The sequence below is a fragment of the Rattus norvegicus genome, chromosome 7 (genome assembly GCF_036323735.1).
Source record: "Rattus norvegicus strain BN/NHsdMcwi chromosome 7, GRCr8, whole genome shotgun sequence".
NCBI lineage: Eukaryota > Metazoa > Chordata > Mammalia > Rodentia > Muridae > Rattus > Rattus norvegicus.
Window position 1 is genome coordinate 40,310,908 of NC_086025.1, and position 24,949 is coordinate 40,335,856.

Here is a 24,949-nt window from a genome sequence, read left to right on the forward strand (position 1 = left end):
TGTGTGGGTCTACAGCAGGTGCTCTCCACGTACAATCCATCTTTCAGCTTAGCATTTTTATGAGCCTCCTGTGTGTGAGGACAATGAGTCTCTGATTCTTTTTTCCTTTTTATTGGATATTTTGTGGATTTACATTTCAAATATTACCCCCCCCATCTCCCATACTCACTCCTCATTCCCACTCCCCGTGCTTCTATGAAGGCACTCTCACTCCCACCTCAATGCTCTGGCATTCCCCTACACTGGGGAAATGAGCCTTCACAGGACCAAGGACTTCTCCTCCTATTGATGCCAGACTATGCCATCCTCTGCTACATATGCGACTGGAGCTGTAGGTCCCTCTATGTGTACTCATTGATTGGTGATTGAGTCCCTGGGAGCTCTAGGGTTCTGGTTGGTTGATATTGCTGTACTTCCTATTCGTTTGCAAACCCCTTCAGCTCCTTCAGCTTTTTCTCTAACTCCTCCATTGTGGTTCCCTGCTCAACTCGATGGTCAGCTGAAAGCATCCTCATCTGTATCAGTAAAGATCTAACAGAGCCTCTGATGAGACATCCGTATCAGGCTTCTTGGGGGCTCTTTTCCTTCTGCTGGGTTTCCTTGTCCAACTTATGATAGTCTTTTGCTTCATCTTTTTTATTTTGACATGATAGGTTATTTGCTCTTGGAACTTCATTCTTTTCTAATGAGAGATAGAAAGGGAGTGAATCTAGAAGGGAGAAAAAGTCAAAAGGAACTAGAAGGAGGAGAGGAAGGGGAAACTATAATCAGGATATATTGTATGAGAAAAGAATTTATATTCAAAAAGAGAAAAAAGGAAAAGGAAAAAATTGGCATGTTTGAGTTTCTAGTAAAAACTATGGTTATCCTTTCAAATCATCAATATCAAGAGGAAAGAAAGGATGTTGAAGAACTATAAAACATTAATTTTAAAGTACTTTTCTAAATCTTATTAATGACATTTAAATATATAGTCTTCATAAATAGTAAGTAGGGGAAATGTAATATATTTTATAGGCAATTATTGCAAAGTAGGATTGATTCCTTTTTACATTCTTGAACTTTTATTCACGGGATATGGTGGTTTCTGGGATTTGACTTTATTCCTGCACTTTATTGGATAGGAATATTTTTTTAAAAACAACTTTGGGTTTGTTTGTGGTTTTCTTTCTTGAAATCAAGGCAGCCCAAGTTAAAAAAACTGTGTACATGTTCTGCTCAGCAGATGGCAGTGTTTCCCTAAGGTTTATGCACTAGGGTAATGCATCTTACTGAGGAATAGCACCAAAGTGCCAGGCCATTTCTTTGGAACAATGTGAGGAGGTGGGTTCAAGAAATGGTGCTCAACAAAAGAAATGATAAAAGAGAAAAAAAAAACTGAATTACTTGGTAACTCTGGGCATTTGCAAATTTGAAAAGTTGAAAGTGACCGAAGCCAACTGTAGCCAAGCTCTTGTTAAAGTATGTTAAACATATTTATTTATTTCATTCCTTAATTGATTTATTCACTTTTCATCCTGACCACAGTCTCCCACTCTCTTACACCACATCACTCTATTTTTCTCTCTTCTTTTCCTCTGAGAAGGGAAGCCCCACAACCCTTGTGTACAAACCCAATCTGTCATATCGAGTCACAATTGTTAGGGGACCCATATGAAGACCATGCTGCAGATTTGCTACAAATATGTAGGGCCCTCTGTCCAGGCCGTGCATGCTCTTTGGTCAGTGGTTCAGTCTCTGTGAGCCCCCATGTGCAGAGATGAATTGGCTCGGTAGGTTTTATTGTGTCGTCCTTGACTCCTACGGCTCTCTCAATTATTCTTCCCACTCTTCCACACGACTCCCTGAGCTCCTCCTGATGTTTGGCTGTGATATTTTTCGTCCGTTTCCATCACCTGCTGGATGAAGCCTCTCAGAAGACAATTATGCTAGGTTCCTGTCTGCAAGCACGGCAGAGTTATCATTAATAGTGTCAGAGGTTGAGTCTCTCCCACGGTATGGGTCTCAAGTTGGGCCAGTGATCGGTTGGCCACCCCCTCAATCTCTGCTCCATGTTTATCCCTACATATCTTGGAGGCAAGATACATTTTGGGTTGAAGGTCTGTGGGTGGGTTGGTGTCTTCCTCCCTCTGCCGGAAGTCCCGCCTGGCTACAGGAAGTGCCCACTTCAGTCTCCATATCCCTTGCTGCTAACTTCTATTTTATTTCCTCTTCTGAGTGAGAATCAAGCATCCTTCCTTGGACTCTCCTTATTAGTTACCTAGTCTCTTTGAGTCTGTGGATTATAGCATAGTTATTCTCTACTTCACGGCTAATGTCCACTTACAAGTAAGGACATAGCGTTCCTGTCTCTCTGGGTCTGGATCACCTCACTTAAAATGATCTTTTCTAGTTCTAGCCATTTGTCTGCAAATTTCACGATGTGTTTACTTTTAATAGTATTCCATTGCGTAAATGTACTATATTTTCATTATCCATTCTTTGGTTGAGGGACAACTTGGTTAGGGTTAAACTATTAGTCACCATCACATGGTTAAAACAAACTGTAACAAATCAAAATTTGAAAATACTAATCATTGAATAGCCTTAACTTAATAAAAATACTTTCAAAATTTATAAATCTTTTAGGCATTTTTGTAATGTGTGTTGCTCACTGCAGACAAGTATTAATCGGCAAATAGACTATGGTTTATTGCCACATGAATATAATTGGCATGTTTCAAGTGCTGAAGAACTGGCTTATGGCTATTATGTTTGACTACTCCATTTGGCAACATCGATATAGTACTTACCTAGTCACCCAGTAAACCAAATTGAATCACTCCATCAACAAAGTACACGAATGGCAAAACTATAAAAGGTAACATATTCTTTACTTAATATTAAATGAAAAAATTGCAGGGAAGAAAACCCCAAATGGAAATCTTTTTCTGAAATGGGTCCTTCAAAATGTTGAATAGAAAGAAATGAGTCCTTCCATGTTGAAAACCAGCAAATTGCAGGCTTTTTGAGTGACTGTCATCTTTGTTCTGATCTGCTGTATACTTTACTTACGGTAAATCAGTTGTGACATGTGATTGCAGACTTGCAATTTCCCTCTCCATGATGACAACAATATTTTGTACTTACCGAAAGCTGAAGGAAAGCCAAGCACTGGGCTAAATGCTTCCCACACAATATCTAATTTAATAAAGTAGCTCTTCAAGTGGAACAAGAATCATTTTTGTCTTTTCTTCTCCGTGTTCAATCATTATGGAATTGACAGCCAATTCTTGTGAATCCTAATGTGTTTCATTATAAAAATCCTCCAGTAAAGAGTCGTGGAACTAATCCTTCGTCTTCCTTGAAATAAAAGCAACAAACTAACCCCGTGTTCAAGTCACTTGGTAAAATCCTGATTAAAGTAAGTCCTTTTTGTTTATTTAGCAACAGTCATCAACCAATTTACCTGTTTTAAAATTAGTTTTCTCTTACCCTTTTCACCATAATAATACCTTGTTGGTAAGGCTTTGTCTCTCTTCTGTTGCCTTTATAAGTTCCCAGTAGTGTATCATTTGTCCAAGTATTTTCCACAGGTCTCTGAATTAACCAAAGGGAAAAATGTAACCAAGTACTTATATTATTAAAAACCTTACCTGATGCCTCGTTTCCTTCTTTTACTCATTTGCCAAATATATTCTCTGTGCTGGATATAAGACTAAAAAGACTAAACATGGACTGACCCTGGACTCTGACCTCATAGGTAGCAATGAATATCCTAGTAAGAGCACCAGTGGAAGGGGAAGCCCTGGGTCCTGCTAAGACTGAACCCCCAGTGAACTAGACTGTTGGGGGGAGGGCAGCAATGGGGGGAGGATGGGGAGGGGAACACCCATAACGAAGGGGAGGGGGGAGGGAGATGTTTGCCCGGAAACCGGGAAAGGGAATAACACTCGAAATGTATATAAGAAATACTCAAGTTAATAAAAAAAAAAAAGACTGAAATATCCAGAACTTCCTGTCCTCCTGGAACTCAATTTCATTGAAGGAATCAGGAAATGGCACACCCTTTCTGATCCCTTCTGTCACACACTGTATGTGCTATTTAACTTCAATTTCTTACACACAACGTCAGGTGAGTGTTGTAGAAATGCTCCTATTATGCAAACTTTATGTTCTTCTTATTACTTAAAGCCAAAAGTCACATGCTAACTTCCCTAGCATGACTATCCAAATGATTTGAACTCCCTTCTGATGAGAATAGTCTCTGTAGCCAATAGCACGCTGTTAAAAGCTTAGTGGCAAGTACTCGAGTAGAAAGTTGACCCGTTTACTCACGGTCATAGCTTAAATGTGACCACAGTGTTCCATTTGAAAGAGCAAGTGCAAATTTTTCTGGCCTCAGATTTCATGAACATATAACGGCTAGCATGTTTATGAGGCTTTCGAGGTGCTGCAATACACCGCAGCTTCCACCGTTCCTATATACATTGTAAGACATATTCAATTTTATGTTTTCAGTGTAAGGCAAACACTGTTGATCACTTGGTACCTTCTGTTGGTGTGAAAGCACTCTTTTCTAGCAGCTATTCCTTCGTCATGGTGGAGGCTGCCCTCTGAAATTGAGCCAAACAAAATCCTTCTTTTTAAAAGCTTCTTCTTGTCATGTATTTGGTCACAACGATGGAAAAACAACTGAGTCTATCACCAGTAATAGCAACATGTGTACAAGAACACTCAACCTACAGATGTTGTATAGCAATGATTGTTTAACGAATACACTGATGAAGATTTGATAATGCTATGGAACCTCTTCCATCACAGGATAATATTGTCTTCTACAATAGATGAAAGTCAAGACAAAGTGAAGTTAGAAAGATCTTCTGATATTAAAACCATCCTCTCCCTGTAAGGAAAGAAATATACACCATTGGTAGAAGTATAAAACTAGTGTTGCTAGCAGGAGATAAAAATTGAACTTGAGATATTTAGCAACAAATCAATAGAAAGACAATTAAGATGTGTCGTTGTAAAATAGAAACAAGTTATTGTATAATAAGTCATCCTACTGTTTCTACAGATAAGATAATCACATCATAATGTGTATTTTCCAAAATTTCATTAAATGTGATCTGTGATGGCTCATCTCTGCCTGATGTGTCATTTGATGAGTCACACAAATCATGTCTACTTGAGCTTATAATCCTGGTGTATCATGTACTTTAAATATCTAAGTTACACATGAGCAAGTGAGTTATAGTATCATATTACTGTTGACAGTAAAATTCAGGGATCAATGTAGGTTCACCCAAAATGAGGCAACAATACTATAATGTCAGTCACAGTAGCACAGTTAAAAGGCCTCTGCCTAAGGAGCTTTTCCAAGAACAATTCTTTAGTTTTCCATGGAACAAAGAAGTACTTTTCCAGTTGCTCTGTTTAATTCTATTCCTTTCTTTTTAAAATATTTTTTATCTTATGTAAATTTGTGTGGATTTTTTTTTGCATGTATGCCTGTGTGAGGGTGTTGGATCTCCTGGAACTGGAGTTACAGACAGTTGTAAACTGCCATGTGGGTGCTGGGAATTGAACATGGTTCCTCTGGAAGAACAGCTGGTGCTCTTAACTTCTGGGTCAGCCCTCTATCCTCTCACTTGTAAATTTTCAACTTTGAGTCAATAGTAATCTATTTTCAAAAATGAACTACAGTTAATCAGATATCTGAAAGGTATGTGAAATTCGGAGATCAATGTAGCTTAGCTCAAAACAAGGCCACAGTTTGTATTTAATATTCCTTTACCCAGGCACTTTAACATGAGAAATATCACTTATAATTGATGTTACTATTTGTAATTCAGAAGAGTCGTTAAGTCTAACAGGGACAAACTCCATCTGGCCATTCCACCATCTTTCCCTAAGTTTCTCTTATAAAAGATGATGGTGACCAGTAGTATTGATCTGAATATATACTATATTGAAAATCATCAAGGCAGGTACATATCATTTTCATACATTCAGGCCAAATACACCTTTAAAATGTTTTTTAGTCATGTTAGTTTTAAAAACACAGCCATCATCCTATCAAAGAGGTTGTGAGTTTAATTGTGATCATTCTGTTCTTTTCTGGGAAGATGAGCATGGCAGCACAAAGCCTGTAAAACCCCGAACCAGTTTACATGGTAGCAGGGAGTGGGAGGGGGGTCAGGAGCTCCCACCCCTGAGACATTATGAACACTATGAAAGGAAAGATCAGTTTTCTTTAAGGATGTAGCCCCTGGTAGGTTGACCACAATCCAGTAAATTGCCCCATACCTATTGCCCCAACCAACTCAATGGGTTGTTTTATAAGGGCAAACAAAGTTTGAAAAAGGGGTGTTGTAGAACAAGGCAGACTTGCAGAGGATGGTGGAGAGGTGAATATGATCAAAGTACATTGTACCAATGAAATTCACAAAGAATTTTTACATATGTATATAATATATAATAATAAATATTAAAAAAATCTAGGTGTCCACTCTGGTACCTGACAGCCATCTATATGGCTTTCCACGAAAACAATGCAGTTGCCAGGTCCTTCAGGTCAGTTCATTGTTCTTCTTGGATGTCCTAGGTTGGCAAAGACAGTGTCTATTTATCCAGTGTGCAGTATTATAGACACACCAGTAATACTTTTGTGAAGAATTAGCAAAATGACCAGGATCTCAACTCCTTCTTGGAAGTGCCCATCCCATGAAAGTCAGAAGTTTACAGTGACTCAGGAAAAAAAATAAAAGGCTTCACGGTGAAAGGATCAGTTGCTGCTTATAATTAGCATTTGCTACTTATACTATTTGAATATTATTCCCAACACAGTGTTGCACTCTATGCTAGCAACCATACTATCCTTTCACTGGGATTTTGTTAGCAGGAGGCCAGGGAGTATGATGGTTACTTCTCTAGGAACAATACTTTCCAGAATTAGTTTCATTATTTTTAATACTAAAAAGACACTCTACTCTCACCCCTTTCTTTTCTCAGTAGCCCATCTTTCTCAAGTAATATCTGTCCCTGTTTCTGACTCATAGCATGTCTTCTTATGAGCATTCAGTCATGAGGTGTAGAAACAAGTATACAGAAAGCTTAGAAGAACATTTTGATTTGTCTCCTTGCCTCAGAGTTTTACATGAACCAAAGTAATACAAAGCCACTACTGGTGCAATATTGGGGATGATGATGGTTATGCCATGTTCAATTCAAGTCCAGATGTATCCAAATGAGAAGACACAAAGGTACAATCGCAGTGAGTGACATACACATGCCAATCTGAAGATTAAGCCCTGAAGCTGACACACCAGTCTTCTCCACAATGAGATACTGCTCCTGTTAGCCACCATGACACTTGCTATAATCTCTTAACTTCCAATCATTTTCTGATGGATGCATTTTCCAATTAACAATTTTAATTTACACAGCTGATGTGCAAAATGCAGAAGTATGATATAAGTCATACTTCTTAAAAAAATCTATATATATAATACCCACTCTAATTCAGACCCTAGCAGTGCATCATAAAACTTCCCTGCCTGTTCATGTTAGTGAACATTTAGGTAGCATGTGTAGTTATTACAAATCTAAACTTCTACAGAGTTGTAGACATTTTTGATGCAATTTTATTGCTACACGGGTGTGAAATTAATATTAAGGCAATATAATTATTCTTCAGGCTTATATTACAATGAAATACTCAGATCATTGATTTTTGCATTAATTAATCCTACAAAAATTGTATCACCAGCTGCAAATATGTTGTAGAAGACTAAGTAGGTATAAAATTAATTATAGACAATAATCTAAGAAATGTAAAAATCATTTTATTAGATTATTTTCGAGGTATTTTACTTCCAGAAAAAAGATTCAATGAATGTTCAGAATCAATTTGGCTATTTACAGATGGTTGTGATGTGATCTTTGTTTCCAACATGGTAAAGTAGTCTGTAGAGAAGTTCTTAAGTTCGTCAAAATAATAAGCTAAGTGAACCACATAGCTGAACTGTCCTCTATGATAGTAATGGATTTGAATTAAGATAGAATTCTCATAATATTTATTATGGTTTTATGAATGACAGCTCTTTGTAATTTTACACATGTGTTTTATTAAGTTTATTAGTAATTATGGAGAACAGCTCATAGATATATACACATATCTATCTATCTATGTGTGTGTAATATATATAACATTCATAATATTTAAAAACTTATAATAAAGAGTATGGCAAGACTATGTATTTATGCTATATGTTTTCCTGATATAGCATCAGAAATGTTAAATAGAAGCATAACTGTCAACTCTATTTTTTTGTTCTAATATGCAGTACTTTTTATGTTACTCTTAGAACTCAACCTCTATTTTAATGCTCATATTTACAAAGAAAGACAAAGCATGGAAAACAAATCATTAAAGCACCATTTTAATGACTTCTGCCAGGGTAGCAGGTAGACTGACTGTAGGTCTTCATCTCTTCCTCTGTTCATCCAGACCCAGTCCCTTAGTCTCACCACGAGTTCTGCAATATACCCCCACTGCAGCATTCCCTGCTCTGCCTGCCCACACCTACTCTGCATTCTACAGTCTTCTCCTCTTAATCCCCCTCCCTTTATTTATTGCTTCATCCTATTTCCAACTTCCAATCATCTGATCCTCAGCTCTGTAGCTCATGTAGATGCTTACTTAAGTTATAATTACTTAGCCTTTGAAGTAGCTGTTGTTCTTCTCTGCAATTCAGATTTGATGAGTCTTATTAAAAATAATATTCAAAAGCAGTATCTTTTCTTAATCGATTGCAAAGTTCACAGCTGTGACTTTTTGTGATGATTTGTATATGCTCCGCCCAGGGAGTGGCACTATTAGAAGGTGTGGTCCTGTTGCAGTAGATCTGGCCTTGTTGGAGTAGCTGTGTCACTGTGGGTGTGGGCTATAAGACTCATCCTAGCTGCCTGGAAGCCTGAATTCTGCTAGCAGACTTCGGATGAGATGTCAAATTCTCAGCTCCTTCTGAACTACCATGCCCACCTGGATGCAGCCATGATCCTGCCATGCCTTGATGATAATGGACTGAATTTCTGAACCTGTGAGCCAGCCCCAATTAAATGTTGTCCTTATAAGAGTTGCCCAGGTCATGGTATCTGGCCACACAGTAAAATCCTAACTAAGACACCCCTGAAAGAAAAACCTGACAAGGGAAAGCATAGCCAATTTACCTAATCAAAGTTTATTGAGCATCTATTAAATGAGTCTTTTAATAATACACAATTCAAGGAAAACTAATTTTCTGGACTGTTTCCAGGTGTGTAGTTGGAGGACAAAGGTGTCCGATGTAATGACAATAATTTGGAGTAGGTTTTCCAGAGACTGCTCTTTCTATTCGTCTTTTAATCTGAGTGTAGGCTATTTTCCTCTAGAATAAGAGCTTGGTGACCTCCTTTCAAGAGAGATTGGTCTTTTGTGACCTGCTCCAGGAGTAATAAGCAAAGGGAGTCCAGAATGACCCTTATGTTTCAGTGGCACTCTGTTTCCTACAATGTAAAATCCTGAGTATGTCAAGATGCCATCTTCTTGGACTCCTGTCCTGAGCCTTAGGAGTAATAGAAAAGCATGTTTTGTAAATCAAAAGATGTATTTTAATTTGAGAGATAGTATCTGCCAAAGTTAGGGTTTCCATTGCTGTGATGAAACACCACAACCAAAAGTAATTGGGGAAGAAAAGGTTTATTTTGCTTCCACTTTAGTATCACTGTTCATTATTGAGAGATGTCAGGACAGAAACTCAAACAGAACAGAAACCTGTGGGTATATAAAACCCAGAACAACCCATCCAGGAGTGGCCCTATCCACAATGGACTGGGTCTTCCTCCATTAATCATTAATTAAGAAATGCCCTATAGGCTCATCTTATGAAGACATTTTTATTGAGATTCCCTCCTCTCAGATGACTTTAACTCAACTCAAGTTGACCCCAAACTAGCTAGCACAACTGAACCATGGTCAACTGGTAGCACAAACACACCACTGATAAGCCACAACCTTTCACTTCTTGTTCATTCCTAATATCAAACATTAATTAAAATACCACAATATAAAATATTCCACACAAAGAAAAAGTCCCACCGCCTCTACATTTTCGAACTTAACAGTTTTGTCACTTTAGAGGATCATGTCTCTTAAATTCCAAAGTCTCTTAAAATATAATGTCTCTCAGTTGTGGACTCCTTTTTTAAAAGAAGGAAGGAAGAAAGGAAGGAAGGAAGGAAGGAAGGAAGGAAGAAAGAAAGAAAGAAAGAAAGAAAGAAAGAAAGAAAGAAAGAAAGGAAAGAAAGGAAGAAAGAAACCTTCTTACTTCAAGAGCAAAGTACCAGGACATAGTCAAAATGAAATCAAATCAAACTAACTATGAAAATAGGTCACGTCCAATGTCTGGGATTTACTCACTATTTCCTGGCCTTCTCCAAAGACTTGGATCAAATTTCTGATTCTGTCTTCTGCCACACAAACAGCTTGACTATCCTGGTATCAATTTTTCCTAGTGAGGGGTACTATTGTTCGATAACACCATGACCGAAAGAAAGTTGGAAGAAAGGATGTTTTACCTCCACTTACATATGGGTATTTATCATAGAAGGATGACAGGGTAAGAATCACTCCACTGGGGTCCCTGCCTGGCCACAGGAGGGGGGTTTCTAAGCACAGGACCACCAATCCAGGAGTGAATCCATCGACAATCGGCTGAGCCCTCCCCCATCAATCATTAATTAAGAAAATTCACTACAGGCTTGCACACAGGATGATTTTATGGAGGCATTTTCTTGAGTTTCCCTCTTCTCAGGTGACTTTAGTTTATATCACATTGACATAAAACTAGCTAGTACGGTGTCAAGGTTTTAATTTAAGATTGTGTTTAATGGGGAGACTGCTAAAACAGAGCAGCTGACTCAGGACGCTCTAAACAGAAGAGGCTTACATAGGCCTTCAGTAAATAGGTAAAAACAGACCCAGAAAAGGCAAATTTGACATTCATAGGCTTTCCTTTTTCTTCCTGTCTCTTTCACTTTTTTCACTCTCTCTTTCTATCTCTCTCCCTCTCTTTCTCCGCTCCTCCACTTGTCACACACACACACACAACACACACACACACACACACACACACACACATACACACACACAATATTTTTTGTTTCTTTGATCAAGAGTAACTTGGATAATAATTTTTTACAACTTGAAAAGTTGAACAATTTAATCTATAAACCAGGAAAAGACAGACATCCATTGGGTCGATCAAAGAATGCTAAAGTTTGCTTGAAAATGCCTACGACTTATGGATTCTTGGTCAACATTTCTGATCAAGTTTTATTTTCCAATTTTCCTTAAGAAGAAATGTCTAAGAATAATTATGAAATTTAATGTTTCAGAGTAGTAGGTCATTAGATTCCTAACATTGAAGCATAGCCTCACCTTTCCTATAGATGGAGAAGTGAAGGCTAAGAAATTTGACTTTCATAGTGGCTGCTGAGAAGATTGATTAGGAAGTAACAGGACACTTAGAAATAAGGACCTTTCACAATGAGACCTCTATTCTGAGGAGACATTCAGAAAAATAAAATGGAGTTTTCATTTTCAATGTAATGTTAACAGGCTGCCTCATATTGGCATGATCAATCTGACCTAGTAATTTCCAATGAGTTTAAGGATAAAGCATGAAGATACATACAAGTTGCAGATAGTGAATAACTTGCAGAAAACAGTAAGATGAAATTATCATGACTGCCACCAAGTAATGGGTGATTAATCTCAGGGGTGAGTCATGGTCCTAGCATGCACAAGGTCCTGATTTTGATAGCCAGTGACACACAAGAAAAAAATTAACCATAGCCAGGAGGACAGAAGCAACTAGCACATTGTGAGGATGGGTCAGTAGAGTAAAAATCTTGATTTCATCCAGAGAAGCTTCAGAGTGGAATGGCATTTATCTCAGCTACAATCTTGAATTTAACCACTCTTTTGTAATGTATTTGTTCTTTTGTTGCTTAATTAACGTGCAGTTAAAATTGGTTTCAAATGTGAAAGTGTTAGCATGTATTTGCCTCATAGGGTGCTCTGATTGCTACAGGTGTTTGCAGACACATCTAAGGAGAGTAGCATGGGGGCTCTACCTGAGCCAGGATGTCAGAACTGCTGCTCAGAAACTCTATGATCATGGACAACTAACTCCAAACCTTAGGTTCCAAACAATTCATGTAACATCGTAATATCAATTTTGTGTCATAATTAACAACTGAGGGGACAGGGAGATTGTCCAGTGGTGAAGGGCGGTTGCCACTCTTCTAGAGGACCTGTGTTCAATCCCTGCACTCATAAATCGGCTGACAACTCTCTGTAAAACCAGTACCAGGGAGTCTGACTGTGTCTTCTGGTTTTCTTGTAAAATGTGTGCAAAACATTGCTAATACTTAAATACCGACTCTCTCTCTCTCTCTCTCTCTCTCTCTCTCTCTGTGTGTGTGTGTGTGTGTGTGTGTGTGTGCAACCAATACTTTTTAGCTTGTGCTGTTAAAAATCCCTGTTCCACATGCCTCTAGAAAGGAAGTCTCCATTAAATCCATCCCCTCAGAGCTCAGTGAACTCCACAAAAGGGGAAGATGAAAGAATGCGAGGGTCAGGGGGATGGAGGACACCAGGAGAACAAGACCCTCTAAATAAATGGAGAAAAGGTCATATGAACTCTTAGAGAATGAAACAGCAAACATAGGGCCTACGTGTGCACAGGTCCTCTGCATATGTATCACAGTTTTCTGTCTAGTGTTTGGTGGGACTTCTGAGTGTGCGGATAAGTAGGTCTTTGACTCTTGTGCCATCTCTTGAGTTCTTCTGTGCAGTTGAACTGCCTTATCCAATTTTAATATGATGATTTTTGTTTTCGCTTGCAATATTTTACTTTGTTATGTTTTGTCATTATCCCTTAGAAGCCTTTTCTTTTCTAATGAGAGACAGAAAGGGAATAGATCTAGATGGGAGGGTAACTAGGGAGGAACTAGAAGGAGCGGAGGAAAGGGAAAGTTTAATCAGGATATATTGTGTAAGGAATAAACAGTTTTCATTGTATTATTTTTTATTTACATTTCAAATGTTATCCCCTTTCCCCCACTCAACAACCTGCTCCTTCACAACTCCCCACCCTGACATTCCACTACACTGGGGGATCCAACCTTGGCAGGACCAAGGGCTTCTCCTCCCTCTGGTGCCCAACAAGGACATCCTGTGCTACATATAGAGCTGGAGCCATGGGTCTGTCCATGTGTACTCTTTGGGTGGTGGCTAAGTCTCTGGGAGCTGTATGTATATGGGTGGCTGCCCTGGTGGGGAAGGTTCTAAATGGCTATTCCTTCATTTTATGCTCCAAATTTTGTCTCCATATCTCCTCCTATGATATTCTTGTTTCCCCTTCTAAAAAAGTCTGAAGCATCTGCACTTCAGCCATTATTCTTCTTGAGATTCGAATGGTTTGTGGATTGTATCTTGAGTAATACAAGTTTTTTGGCTAATATCCACTTACAAGTGAGTGCATAACCCGTGTGTATGTCTGTTTGTGTTTGTGTGTGTGTGTGTGTGTGTGTGTGTGTGTGTGTGTGTTTGGATTATCTCACTTAGGATAATATTTTCTAGTTCCATACATTTGCCTATGAATTTCATGAAGTCATTATTTTTAATAGCTGAATAGTACTCTATTGTGTAAATGTATCACATTTTCTGTATCGATTCCCCTGTTGATGGACATCTGGGTTCTTTCCAGCTGCTGGGTATTAGAAATATGGCTTTTATGAACATAGTGGAGCATATGTCCTTGTTATATGTTGGAGCATCTTTGGGGTATATGCCCAGAAGTGGAATAGCTGAGTCCTCAAGTAGTACTATGTCCAATTTTCTGAGAAACCTCCAAACTGATTTCCAGAGGGTTTGTATAAACTTGCAATCCCACCAACAATGGAGGAGTGTTCTTTCTCCACATCCTTGCTAGCATCTGTTGTCACCTGAGGGTTTTTTTTTTATCTTAGCCATTCAGGATTGTTTTGATTTGTATTTCCCTGATGACTAAGGACATTGAACATTTCCTTAGGTGCTTCTCAGACATTCTATATTCTTCAGTTGAGAATTCTTTGTATAGATCTGTCCTCCAGTTTTTAATAAGATTATTTGCTTCTCTGGAATCTAACTTCTTGAGTTCTTTGTATATACTGGATATTGCTCCTCTATCAGATATAAGATTCGTAATGATCTTTTGCTAATCTGTTGATTGTCATTTTGTCCTATTGATAATGTCCTTTGCCTTACAGAAGCTTTGCAATTTAACAAGGTCCCATTTGTCAATTCTTGATCTTAGAGCACATGACATTGCTGTTCTGTTCAGAAAAATTTCCCCTATGCCTATGTGTTCGAGGCTTTTGCCCACTTTCTCTTCTATTAGTGTCAGTGTATCAGGTTTTATGTGGATGTCCTTGAACTTGAGCTTTGTACAAGGTGATAGGATTGGATCAATGTGCATTCTTCTATATGCTGACTGCCTGTCGAACCTGACCATTTGTTGAAAATGTTCTCTTTTTTCCACTGGATGGTTTTAGCTCCATTGTCAAAGACAAAATGACCATAGGTGTGTGGGTACATTTCTGGGTCTTCAATTGTATTCCTCTGATCAACCTGCCTGTCTCTGTACCAATACCATACAGTTTTATCATTATTGCTCTGTAATACAGCTTGAGGTTGGAGATGGTAATTCCTCTAGCAGTGCTTTTATTGTTGAGAATTGCTGTTACTATACTGGATTTTTGTTATTCCAAATGGATTTGCAAATTGCTCTTTCCAACTCTATGAAGAGTTGAGTTGGAATTTTGATGGGGATTGCATTGAATCTGCAGATTGTTTTTGGCAAAATGGCCATTTTTACTATATTAATCCTGCCAATCCGTGAGCATGGGAGATCTTTCCCATTTTCTGAGGTCTTCTTTGATTTCTTTCTTCATAGACTTGAAGTTGTTGTTATATAGATCTTTCACGTGCTTGGTTAGAGTCACGCTGAGGTATTTTATATTGTTTGTGACAATTGTGCAGAGTGTCATTCCATAATTTTTTTTTTAGCCTGTTTATCCTTTGAGTAGAGAAAGGCTACTGATCTGAGTTAATTTTATATTCAGCCACCATGCTGAGGCTGTTTATAAGCTGTAAGACTTCTCTGGTCACTTAGGTATTCTATCATATAATCTGAAAATAGGGATATTTTGACATCTTCCTTCCATACCTGTCCCTTTGAACCTCTTTTTGTTGTCTAATTGTCTGGTTAGAACTTCGAGAACTATATTGAATAGGTAGGGAGAGAATGGGCAGCCATGTCCAGTCCCTGATTTTAGTAGGATTGCTTCAAGTTTCTCTCCATCTAGTTTGATGTTGGTTTGCTGTATATTGCTTTTACTGTGTTTAGGTATGGCCTTGAATTCCTGATCTTTTTGGAAGGTCTGATAGAATCATGCACTAAATCTATCTGGTCTTGGGCTTTTTTTTGGTTGGGAGACTTTAAATGACTGCATCTATTTCTTTAGTCGTTATAGGTCTTTTTAGATAGTTTGTCTGATACTGAATTAACTTTGGTATCTGGTAACTATCTAGAAAATTTCCCCTTCCTCCAGATTTTCCAGTTTTGTTGAATATAGGCTTCTGCAGTAGGATCGATGATTTTTTTTTTAATTTCCTCAGTTTCTGTTGTTATATCTCCCTTTTCATTTCTGATTTTGTTAATTTAGATTCTCTCTATCTGCCCTCTGGTTAGTCTGGCTAAGGGTTTATCCATCTTACTGATTTTTTTCAATGAACCAGCTCCTGGTTTGGTTGACTCTTTGTATAGTTCTTTATGTTTCTACTTGCTTATTTTGGCCCTGAGTTTAATTATTTCCTGCCTCTACTCCTCTTGGGTATATTTGCTTCTTTTTGAACAAGAGCTTTCAGGTGCGCTGTCAAGCTGCTGACGTATGCTCTCTCCAGTTTCTTTTTAGAGGCACTTGGAGTTATGAGTTTTCCTCTGCTTTAGTTGGGTCACATGAGTTCGGGTGTGTTGTGCCTTAATTTTCATTAAATTCTAAAAAGTTTTTAATTTCTTTCTTTATTTCTTCTTTGATCAAGTTACCATTGAGTGGAGCACTGCTCAGTTTCCATGTGTATGTGGCTTTTCTGTTGTTTTTGTCGTTGTTGAAGACCAACTGTAGTCCATGGTTATCTTATAGGATGTATAGGATTATTTCAATCTTCTTGTACCTGTTGAGGCTGTTTTGTTGCCAATTATATTGTCAGTTTTGGCGAAGATACCATGAGGTGGTGAGATGAAGTTATATTCTTTTGTTTTAAGATAAAATATCCTGTAGATATCTGTCAAATCCATTTGGTTCATAAGTTCTGTTAGTTTCTCTGTGTTTCTGTTTAGTTTCTGTTTCCATTGATGAGCGTGAGGTGTTGAAATCTCCTACTATTATTGTGTGTGGTGCAATGTATGCTTTGAGCTTTAGTAAGGTTTCTTTTATGGAGGTAGGTGCCCTTGCATTTGGAGCATAGATATTGAGGTTTGAGAGTTCATCTTCCTGGATTTTTCCTTTGATGAATATGAAGTTCCCTTCGTTATCCTTTTTGATAACTTTTGGTTGAAAGTCAATTTTATTCTATATTAGAATGGCTACTCCAGCTTGTTTCTTGGAACCATTTTCTTGGAAAAATTTTTTTTCTTCCTTTTACTCTGATGCAGTGTCTGTCTTTGTCATTGAGTTGCATTTCCTCTAAGTAGCAAAATGCTGGGTCCTGTTTATGTATCCAGTCTCTCAGTCTATGTCTTTTTATTGGGGAATTGAGTCCATGGATGTTAAGGGATATCAAAGAATAGTGATTGTTGTTTCCTGTTACTTTTCTTGTTAGAGGTAGAATTATGTTTCTCTGGTTTTCTTCTTTTGGATTTTTTGCAAGAAGATTACGTTCTTGCTTTTCTTAGGGTGTAGTCTCTCTCCTTGTGTTGTAGTTTTCCATCTATTATCCTTTGTAGGCCTGGATTTGTGGAAAGATATTGTGTAAATTTGTTGTTTTCATGGAATATCTTGGTTTCTCCATCTATGTTAATTGAGAGTATTGCTGGATATAGTTACCTGGGCTGGCATTTGTGTTCTCTTGGGGTCTGTATGACATCTTTCCAGGATCTTCTGGATCTCATAGTCCTTGGTAAGAAGTCTGATATACCTCTGACCAGTCTGCCTTTATATGTTATTTTACTTTTTCCCCTTACTGCTTTTAACATTCTTTCTCTGTTTTATGCATTTGTTGTTTTGACTATTATGTGACAGGAGGAATTTCTTTTCTGGTCCAGTATATTTGAAGTTCTGTAGGCTTCTTGTATTTTCATGGGCATTTCTTTCTTTAGGTTAGGGAAGTTTTCTTCTATAGTTTTATTGAAGATATTTACTGGCCCTTTAAGTTTGGAATCTTTGCTCTCTTCTATACCTATTACTCTTAGGTTTGGTCTTCTCATTGTGTCCTGGATTTCCAGGATGTTTTGGGTTATGAGCCTTTTGCCTTTTGCATTTTGTTTGGTTTTGTTTGTTTGTTTGTTTGTTTGTTTGTTTGTTTTCGGAGCTGAGGACCGAATCCAGGGCCTTGTGCTTGCTAGGCAAGCGGTCTACCACTGAGCTAAATCCCCAACCCCTGCATTTTGCATTTTGACTATTGTGTCAATGTTTTCTATGTTATCTTCTGCCCCTGAGATTTTCTCTTCTATCTTTTGTATTCTGTTGTTGATGCTTGCATCTGTGACTCCTGATCTCTTTCCTAGGTGTTCTGTCTCTGGGGTTGTCTCTTTTTGTGATTTTTTTATGGTTTCTATTTCTCTTTTTAGATCTTGGGTGGTTTTGTTAAATTCATTTTCCTGTTTGTTTGTGTTCTCCTGTATTTCTTTAAGGAGAGTTATTCATATCCTACTTAAATCCTCTATCATCATCATGAGATATGATCTTATCTCGGAATCTTGCTTCTTAGGTGTGATTGGGTATCCAGGACTTGCTGTATTAGAACAACTGGGTTCCGATGATGCCTATTAGCTTTGGCTTCTGTTGCTTATGTTCTTGTGCTTGTCTCCTGCCATCTGGTTATCTCTAGTGCCTGCCTTAGCTGTCTCTTACTGGAGCTTTTCCTTCTAGTGATCCTGGGTGTGTCAGAACTCCTCAGAATCCAGGTGTCTTTATGATCCTGGAATCCTGGGATTCCTGAGTTTGTCAGAACTCCTGGAAATCAAGGTGCCTCTGAGACCCTGAAGTCCTGGCATGACCAAGCTCATGAGGTCCTGTTGTGTCAGAGCTCCTGGGCATCAAGCTTTCTCTAGGTGTTGCAGGAGTGGGTGGAAGGAGGCCAGAGCCCTGAATTTGCTCCTGGCACAGATAAAATCTGGAAGGAACCTGTGCCTCTGGGTGGGCAGAGGTTTGTGTTTCCTGGTTCATATAAGGACCCCAGTTATGCTGGGTGCTGGTGAGGAAGTTGTGGCCTGAACTTTAACCTTGAGTGTGTCAGAGCTCCAGTGCTGCTGGGTGTGTCTGATCATCTGTGAGTCAAGCTTCTTCTGTGATCCTGTGCTCCTGTGATCCTGGGTGTTAGAGCACCTGAGTGATTGATTTCCTCTTGGTGTTATGGAAATGGGTGTGGGACCAGCACCCAAGGTCTGCTCAGGGCACCAGTCAAGACTGGAAGGTATCTGTGAGGCTGGCTGGGCAGGGGTTCTTGCGTCCCTGGATCCCAGGGGACCCAATTAATCTGGGTGTTGGGACGGATGTGTCCTCCTCACCTGTGATCCTAGGCATGTTCAAGCACCTGGGTGATGGGCTTCCTCTGGGTGCTGAGGGAAAAGTGCACAACCAACACCCAAGGACTGCTCAGCAATTTCTGAGTTTTAAAAGAAATTTAGGAAGTATTTAGATAGAATGAAATTCTTCTGTAAGTACTTTGAATATGTTGTCCCATTTTATCTCGCAGTTCAAAGAAGTAGGGTTACTCAGATTTCAGAGATGAAGGGCAAATTCAAAAATTTAGCTAGAGTCACATAAAAACACATGATACATATGATATATGCCACCCTAGGTCCAAATCTATCCATTTTATACTCTTTGAAATACATAAGAGTTATTAATTTTAGCAAACTTTCTTTAGCAACTTTGGCAAATATACTTTCAGCAAAGTCAATGTAATTACAACTTTTCTTTGCTCGCTTTCTCTTGATGGACGCGATCTGTATATGCATTGCTTTTTCAGATTGCATTACAGTTTATGGCAGAGGACTGAACCATATTGAGTAGGTAAAATAATAAACAGAAATATAGTTCTGTGTGCGGCCTAATCATTATAAATGAGATGTCAGCCACAAATATGGTTGAGATAGCATTGTGTGAGGCTTGGTAGAATAAACTAATAATTCAAAGCCCTGCCTTAGAAGTGATATATTAGCCATTCAACTCCTCCTATACTCACCTTGGTATATACGATAAAATAATAGTCATTCAAATTTTTCCAAGCATAGTTTAAATACATGTTGTAACTTAGGCAGTACAGATGTTGAATCTTTACTGAAGGCATTTAGAAAACAGTGAAATGCTCACTTCAATCACCCCTTTCTAGCTAAGAGCATTTAGGCTGACTTAACTTTGCATATCATATGCTGCTTTCAATCAGTTGGTCATCATGACACCCCACGCTAGTTCTTTGGCACATTTAATTCATCTTGATAGGATTCTATGATCAGCAGTAGAAACGAATTGTTTCTTTGAATTTCTTGTGATTTTTTTATTAACATTTTAAATTTATTTATTTATTTTATTTATTTATTTTCGATTCCCAGTAACAGTTTGTATACAACATAAAATTGAGGCTAAATATCTCACGCTAATGCTAAGAAAGAGAAATATACTAAATCTCTTTTTAGATAATGTAGAAAGAGTGGCAGCCATCATAGCTAAGTATAGAAAGCACTCGAGTCATTGGAAGAAAGTTCAGCTAAGGTGACTCCTTGTAGTGTACTCCATCTGAAATTTAGTTAAACTGTATTCAATCCAAGCTCTTTTCCTATCCTGAACTGCAGTAGAACAATGTAGAAATATAATCATTTCATCCAATTACAGTCCAGTTCTAGATCCTTGTTTCTAATGAACAACAGCAGCAAAGTAATAAATTAAACAAAACAAATGTGTTCATTAAATGCCAATAAAGAGATACATTCAATTTCTTTATCACAATGCACTTTAGTATGCAAATAACAACATTTTAAATATTTAATAACAAAATTAAAAGAACCTTCTTTTCTACCTACATTGTTGTGACCAATGTAATTGTGAACAGCCATATACTGATCAGCTGAAGAACAAGAACAAAGAAAATAGCACAAATTCCACATTATAAAATGGTTTTCGGTTGAGCTGCTGAATGTAATTTATCTCAGGTAAAATTCACATATCCAGTAGTTCATGACAAGGATGAAGACTAATTCATCCATTTCTGATAGGATTGGAAACTTCTACACTATGGAAATCAGTGTGGCCATTCCACAGAAAGATAGAACTCCATCTATCTCAAATTCCATTTATACCACTTCTGGACACATAAACAAAAGATGCATCATCCTACCATTGACGCATTGGTTCCACCAGGTTCACTGTATCTCTACTCACAATAGCCAGTAATTGGAAATATTTTATATGTCGCTCAATAGAAGAATGGATAAAGAAAATGTGGTTTATTTACCCAATGGTGTATTACTCAGGTTTCCAAAAAATGGCCCACCCACTCACACCTCATTTCCATCAGCATCCATCTTCCCTGGGGCATCCAGTTTCCACAGGATTACGTGCTTCCTCTTCCACTGAGGCCAGACAAGGCAGTCTTCTACTTATGGGCATGAACCAGCCCAGGTATGCTCAGTGGTTAGTGGCTTAGTCTCTGGGAGTTTTGAGGCATCCAGGTTAGCTGGCACTGTCGTTGTTCCTATGGAGTTGTAATTCCTCTCAGTTCCTTCTATCCGTCTCCAAACTCTTCCATAGGGGTCCTGGCTCTCATTCTAAAGGTTGGCTCTAAGTATCTGCATCTGTCTCAGTCAGCTGCTGGTATAGCCTCTCAGAGGATAGCAAATTGGAAGCAAATTGTGGTATCAGTAATAGTGTCAGGGTTTTCATGTGTTCATATGGGATGGATTCCAAGTTTGGTCAATCACTGGGTAGCCTTTCTTTCAGTCTTGGCTCCATTTATGTCCCTGCATTTTCTTTAAACTTGAACAATTTTTGGGCAACAACTTTTGAAGATGTGTGGGTGGCCCCATGTCTATTTACTGGAGGTGGTCTCTTCAGGTTCCATTTCTCCACTGTTGGGCATTTCGGCTAATGTCCTCACCATTGAGTCTTGGTAGCCTCTCTCATCTGAGGTCTCTGAGATTTTCTAGAGGGTCCCCTGCTCCCCCACTCCACACTGCTGCATATTTGCATTCTCCTGGTTCTCTGGGATTTTCTCTTGTCTCCCCCATACCTAACTATGCCCCCTTTCACCTTCCCCTCCCCACTTCCCCTTCCGACCCAGGTTCTTCCCTCCCTCTGCCTCCCATGGTAATTTTGTTCTCCCTTCTAAGTGGATTTGAGTTTGCCACTCTTAGACCTTCCTTCTTGCTAAGCTTCCTACAGTCTGTGAGTTGTATCATGGGTCTTCTGAACTTTTTTGCTAATACCCACTTATCAGTGAGTACATACCCTGCATATCCTTTTGGATCTGGGTTACCCCACTCAGAATGATATTTTGTGGTCTCATCCATTTGCCTGCAAAATTCATGAGGCCCTGTATTATGCATTTATACTATACACTATTTTATATATTTATGATACCTTATGTTTACACATTTTCACTGGAATTATAAATAATTTTTCCAAATCTAGAATTTTACTATTCCATTTGCTATATTTTAAGCCTGGGCTGAAGATACAGGATCCTATATTTCATGCCTGTGTTTTAAGCACCAAACCCTGCAAAATGTATTAAAGAAGAGAAATGGAGAAAGACCCCGACTAATCCAAGTGATAGCTTTTCTGTATTTACCTCCAGTACCATAACCATTGCTATGGGAACTATTTCTATTTTTAGGTTTTTAAGGGAGACTCAATTGCTCTCTAGACCTCACAGAGTAAATCTCATTGGCATCCAGCTCTAATCCAACCCACACATACCCTACCATGAATTCTTAAGACTTTGGATACACTAAGTATGATAAGTTTTGGCTACTCTTTCTGAAAGACTCAAAATACTTTCCTGCATTAAGTTAACATTGTGAAAAGACTTAAAAAATTTTTTTGACTGTGAAGTCATAACTGTACTCAACACATACAAAGTTTTATGCCCTAGGATACTCTTATCAGATAACAAATATACATCAAATAAATTAAATTATTTTAAAAAATAGATACTTTTTCAAAAAAAATTCTGACCTTTTTTAGAATCAAAGTTTTCCCTCCTGAATTGGTGATATAACTCAGTGGTAAAACACGCGGCAGGTAGGTGTGAATGATCTCTGGATTCAGTTCCCAGTGATACACACACACACACACACACACACACACACACACACACACACACACACACTTATACACTCTCATATGCACATGCACACATATTCACACACATCCACAGACACAGAAACACATACATAGTCAGTATTACTTGTATAGAGGCAATACATTTCTGTGTGATATCATTCCTAAATCTTAGATGGCCCTTGATCCTTTACGAAAAGGAACTCTTGTTTCCAGATAATGTGGTAACAGTATCTGGGGTTGATCAGTGACTTGTTGGAAGGACACACAGGACAAGACAGAGCTTTACATATGAGTAAGATTTATTACAGTGAAAAGAAGCATGCAAAAGCCCATGGAAACAAGCAAACAAACAAAAGACCAACCAAAAACAAAACAAAACAAAACCAGACAAGAAAAACAGATAAAGTTAAGATAGAAACCAACTGCTACCTTTTGAGAGTACAATTGGATTTACATAGACTACATATCATTTTCTCAGTAATAATTTCCCAGAGCACATGACTAATTTTGCTCCTCAGAAATTTAGGATTACAATATTTTTATTGGGGACTGGTCATATAGACACATTCTGATGACCATGTGTGCACATTTGTTTTTTATATTATTTTGTTACTGTGCCTTCAACAACTAACACATAAACATTGTTGTTACACTTTCTTATTGTATCCCTTTATCAAATCATTCAGAATCAATCTGAGTGTACTGTGTTTATCAAAGACATGTTACTTCTGTTTCTATGACATTAAGTGCCTCCTTTGACCTTTCCCATTGGTAGAATTTCTTAAAGTATTATGAATAAGCAGAAAAATTGAGTGATAATATTTTACGAATGTTTTGGCCCTACAACCAATACCCTGGAAATTTTGTACTCAGAGTCATATACCAATTGTATTCAGATACCCAGTCACATTTGATACATATATAACAAAACCTATACTTCTAAGGCTCAAGGATCATTGAAGAAGAGGAGGTAACAAGACTGTAGGAGTCAGAGAACCAAAAAAATTGCTGCAAAATTATACCTTAAAGATAGGACAGGAAAGTTTCACTCATAAAATCTTGAGAGCATGGCAGCTTAAACAAGATATGGTAATAGCAGTTGACATGTTAGTGTAGATGGTGGAATTCTCATATGACTTCACTCCTAGAAAAAGGACTACAGACAATGAAAAACTACTGAGAAAATAAAAATTACTCTACACTGAAGACGAGCCCCTGAAATCATTCTCAAGTGGCCAACAATAAAAATATACACACAAAGCAATGCTAAACAGAGTCATCATGTAGCATCTATATATTTATTTACATGTAGATGTGCAACAATAATAATGAATTTGTATATATTTTCTTTTACTGTGCCTTTAACAACTAACACATAATCACTGTTGGCCATGAATTCTGAGTGTGAGGATGCATAAACATTTGGAGGAATGGAGGAGAAAATAGTGTAACTATATTTTAATTAAATAAAAATTTTAAGAATGAGGTTAATTCAAAATGAAGCAACATCTAGAAATAAATGTTCCCAGAGAACAAAAGAATTTAGGCCAAGTGGAAAATTTCTAGTTGGAGTGTTTGTTTTAATACAAACACAGATATGATGATGTAAATGGCTCAGATAAAATTCATAATATGCAGAAGATCTGGTTCTCCCATTAAAAAGTGCTATGAAAGCAATGGGAAAACTCTGATAAAGTGGTCAAAACAGATTTCTGAGTATAAAATGAACAGTATTTTAAGGCATTGTTTTTTCAATAAACATTTATCTTTTATTTTTATGTGGATATGTGTAGGGTTGTGTGAACTTATTATCTCACATCCATGCAGGATCTTGAAGCGTAGAAGAGGACATCAGATCTCCAGGATTGGAGTCACAGTTATGAGCTGAGATATTGGTGCTGGTAATGGAACTGGATCGTCTAACAACCAAGGCATGTAACTCTTGCATCGTCTCCCTAGCCCTATTCTATTTTTCTTATTAATAAAGATGAAAAATAAACTAAAATTCTAAGGAAATGAAGTTTCTATTTATCAATATATATTATCTATAAGCTAAGTTCAAATTAGTCACAATACAAAAATATTTACAGGAGAATCTTAAGGTTAAGACTATACATGGACTGACCCTGGGTTCCAACCTCATAGGTAGCAATGAATAGCCTAGTAAGAGCACCAGTGGAAGGGGAAGCCCTTGGTCCTGCCAAGACTAAACCCCCAGTGAATGTGATGGTTGGGGGGAGGGTGGTAATGGGGGGAGGATGGGGAGGGGAAGCCCATATAGAAGGGAAGGGGGAGGGGTAAGGGGGATGTTGGC

General features: G+C 38.1%; 1 long non-coding RNA gene across 1 annotated transcript in view; it reads left to right on the top strand.

Moving 5' to 3' along the window:
• LOC134479679 (uncharacterized) overlaps positions 1-24,640 on the top strand; it is a 39,106-nt gene extending 14,466 nt beyond the window's left edge. Inside the window, exon 3 of the long non-coding RNA XR_010053281.1 lies at positions 24,463-24,640. This is a non-coding gene — a long non-coding RNA (uncharacterized LOC134479679). The remainder of the gene's footprint in view (positions 1-24,462) is intronic.
• The last annotated feature ends 309 nt before the right edge of the window (positions 24,641-24,949 follow it).